The sequence below is a fragment of the Moschus berezovskii genome, chromosome 2 (genome assembly GCF_049115385.1).
Source record: "Moschus berezovskii isolate FMDL1 chromosome 2, NW_MosBer_1.0, whole genome shotgun sequence".
In the NCBI taxonomy this organism is placed as follows: Eukaryota; Metazoa; Chordata; class Mammalia; order Artiodactyla; family Moschidae; genus Moschus; species Moschus berezovskii.
Window position 1 is genome coordinate 138,362,501 of NC_142461.1, and position 4,348 is coordinate 138,366,848.

A 4,348-nucleotide genomic window follows, 5' to 3' on the forward strand; every position below is an offset into this window, starting at 1 on the left:
TCTGAAGTCCTCCGATAAGCTCTCTCCTTCACCCTGCTGCCACTGATCCAGCTGTACCTTCTCATGTCTGGCATCAATTATTTCCAAACTTTCAAATTACTCTTCAGTCCTACACTCCTGACTCTGCTGCCTAACAGATCTTTCTAAACCATAAATTAGACAGTTTATCACATCATCCCCTCCAATCAAAAATTCTACAAAGTACCCTCTGTGTAGGCTGAATAAGAACCCCCATGATATCCGCATTCTAATCTCCAGGATCTGGGAATGTTACCTTTTATGGCAAAAGGGACTCTGAAGATGTGATCAGTTCAGGATATTGAAATGAGGAGATTATCTGGAATTATCCAGGTGGGCTCCATGTAATCACCGGGGTCCATACCAGAGAAATAAAGAAGAATCAGAGTCACAAAAGAAAATCAGCTGATTCTGGAGGCAGAGAATGAGGTGATGCCTTTGAAGACGGACAGGCTGTAAGCCAAGGATTACAAGCAGCCACTAGAAGCTGAAAAAGGCAATGAAATAGATTCACCCCTCAGAGCCCCCCAGAAGGAAGCAGTCTGGAGGACAGCTTGACTTTAGCCCACTGAATCTGACTTAGGACTTTTGTCCTCCGGACTGTGAGAGAATAAATTAAGCTACTACATTTGTGGTAATTTATTACAGCAGCCATGGTACTTGATACACTCTCAATACAATTTTCAACAGAATCCAAGTGCTCCAGCATGATCCAGAGTTCTGCTGCGGGGCCTGACCTCCGCCTCTCTTGCCGTTGCCCTCACTGTTCTGCTGCACACAGTGCTCCAGTTGTACAAAACCCTTTGCTTCTGTTCCCTGGAGACTCCACACTCCTTCACACGTTTGTGCCACTGCTGGTCCTTTCATTCAGAATACCTTTCTCTGCCTTACACCTAGCTTAGAGACAGCAAGATCTTCCTTCCCCTGATCTGCCACTGAGGCTGGGTGAGGTAGCCCTCTGCTATGTTTCCACATCACTCTGGCTTGTTTCTACTGTGGCCTTGTAAGAAATTCCCCAGTTCAGAAAAAGACTTCAGGGAGGTTCCATTTCTAAGTAAGATGAAATGGTTCTGTTTCTAAGTAAGTAAGCACACTCCACCCTGCCTCTCCACAGCTGTGATGGAATGCATGGAATAGCTATTTGAGGACTCTTTAAACAGTAGCAATTTGATAGGCGAGAAAGTCAGACTCTGAAATACCAGTTTCAGAAACTCTGAACTGAGTTTCTCATTTTATGTAAGTTTCTCATTTTATGTAAACTGGCATCCTACACCCAACCTGGAAGTAGGCACCAGGACACAAACAGAAATCTCTAGGATAAGAATTTTAGAACAGGCTTGAGGAAGAGGATAGGAACTTGCAAAATTCAGGAGTGGGTGAAAGTCTCCTGTTAATTTACTGTTCTTTTTTTCCATTCCCTTATGCTCCAAGGGAAGTTACCATGAAATTAGACAATATTTTGAACTGAATGAAAATTAAAATACAACATATAGTTATGAAAGTGGCCATCACTACTAGTTCCATGGACATTAAAAGGGTAATAAAGGAATATTATTAACTCCATACTCATACATTTGAAACCTCAGGTGAAATAAAAATGCAATTGTAACTGTCTCTTGTCTAAAAAAAATTACCTTTACTGACATTCCCTGTTTGTTTATGTAGATTTGAATTACTCTCTGGAGTCATCTGGTCTTACCCTGAAGAACTTATTTTATTATAGCATTTCTTGTAAGGAAGATTGTGTGTGTGTGCTCAGTTGCTTGATAGTGTCCAACTCTTTGTGACCCCATGGATTGTAGCCCACCAGGCTCCTCTGCCCATGAGATTTTCCAGGCAAGGATTCTGGATCGGGTCACCATTTCCTCCTCCAGGGGATCTTCCTGACCCAGAGATTGAACCCAAGTCTCCTGCATCTCCTAGATCATCCATTGGCAGGCTCATTACCACTGAGCCACCTAGGAAGGCAGACTGACTAGCAACAGATTCTTTCCATTTTTGTGTATCTGAGAATGACTCTGTCTTGTCTTTTTCACCTCCTCTGGTACTCCCATGCACAGGCTGTGCGCTTAATTGTGCCAACATCTCTCTAAGGCTCTGTTCATTTTGCTTCATTTTTTTCCTCCCTTCTTCAGATGGCATTATCTCAGTCTGTCTTCAAGTTCATTCATTCTTCTGCCAGCTCAAATCTGTGGAGCCCCTCTGGTAGGTATTTTAGAAATTATTATTTTTTCTTTTTTTAATTTTTAAGTTAATTAATTTAGTTTTGATAGTGCTGGGCCTTCCTTGCTGTGGACAAGCTTTCTGCAGTTGCAGAGAGCGGGGACTACTCTCTGTTGCGGACCACAGGCTTCTCACTGCAATGGAGTATCTTGTTGCGGAGCATGGGCTCTAGAGTACATGGGCCCAGTAGCTGTGGTAGAATCTTCCTGGATCAGGGATTGAACTCATAATCCCCTGCATTGGCAAGAGGATTCTTACACAGTGTACTATCAGAGAAATCCCTCTTTGTTATTTTTTTGCTTGGGTTTTAATCTGCTGTTCTTTCTCCAATTTTTTTTTTTTTTTTTTGCTTGCACTGTACCACTTATGGGATCTTAGTTCCCTGACCAAAGACTGATTGAATACCAGGTTCTCAGCAGTGAAAGTGCAGAGTCCTAACCACTGGATTGCCAGGGAATTTCCCCTCTAGTAAATTTTTCATTTTGGTTATTGTACTTTTCAACTCCAGAATTCCCATTGGTTAGTATTTATATTCTATACCTCCAATGACATTTTCTATTTGGTGATACACTGTTATCACACCTTCCTTAAATTCTTTATGCATGATTTCCCTTTAGTGCTTTGAACATCTTTACAGCTGCTTTGAAGTCTTTGTTGGTTGAGGCCACCATCTACACCCCTTCAAGGTGATGCTATTGCTTGCTTTTATCCCTCATGTATGGGTCACACTTTCCTATTTACTTTGCATGTCTTGTTTTGTTTTGTTTTTGCTACTGATCTTATTGAAAATTGGACTTCTCAAATAATATATTGTAGCAACTCTGGATATTAATACTCCTCCTTTGGACTATTAATGTTGTTGCTTGGTCAATTTTTTTTCTCTTGTTTAGTAACTTGCCTGAACAAACCTGCAAAATCCACTCCAGCACAGTGTGCAGTCTCTGATATCCCTCTTCAGGATTTTTTTTCTCTCTTTTTATTTCTGTTAACCAGGTTACCTATGGGTTATCCTTTGAGCAGCCTGAGCCACTTATTGACCAAAGGTTGGGCTTAAGGTTCCATGATTTGTTAGATTTTTACCTGTAAAAATTAATAAACAGAAACTTCAATTAAATAGGGTCTGGAGACCAGAAGAGAGTGGTCTCACACCCTGTGATGACTGCAGAGCTCCAGAAGAAGGCTCCTCTTCTATCCTGATAATAACTCAACTAATGAAAAGCCATGAGCTCTTTATTTACCATCACCCTCCCAACTTCCTTTCCCCCTCTCTCAAAGTGTCTGCTTCGCTTGCTATGCAGGGACTTGCACGTGGCTCACCATGTTTGCAGACCCTAAACTGCAATTCTCTGCTGATCCCAAATAAAATCATCTTTGTTGGAGAAATGTCTGGCTGTCTATTTGCTTTAGGTCAACAACAACTTACCACTAGATGTATGTGGCTTAGAAGCTACCATCACAGTTCAGGGAGTTTACAGTTTTGTCTTACTTTAGCCAGGGACCAGCTGTTTCCTCTCTGATCACTCCTGAGAGGGCACAGCCTTGTGAATGTACACAGTCTTCCAGAATTACAGAGATGTGTACAGTTTTATTTTAAAGCATGGCTTCCTGGGAGTTGTACCTGGGCAAGAATAGGTCACTTTTCAGTGTTTGGTCATAGGTTCTGCTAGGTCCCTTGTGCCATTGAGGCTTCTGCCCTGTGTTGACCAGTCTGTGCGTGACTTGGAGAATGCCACTGCATCTGCCCACATCCTGCTATGGTTCCTTCTGTGTGGTTGCAGTCAGCACATGCACACCACTTCCCCAACTTGCAGGACTTACTGTGGTCCCAGAAGGATGCTTCTTAGCTGTCTCTTTATTAAATTTTTCTCCTTCTTCCATTTGCTTGTTTCGTGAGGTCTGACTTAGCAGACTTGCATCACTCAAACCAAAGAAAGGACACTCCAAAGAAAGGAGAGTTTCCTGAGAGATAACCTCTGAGTTCTTCCAATATCCTGCTGGGTAAGAGTGTTTTCACATGCCTGAGGCCTGTGGCCATGCTGTATCCATCTGACCTCTGGGAGAGTAGAGACTGAGTAGCTAAGGTTAGTCACACAGCCACTCCATGCTT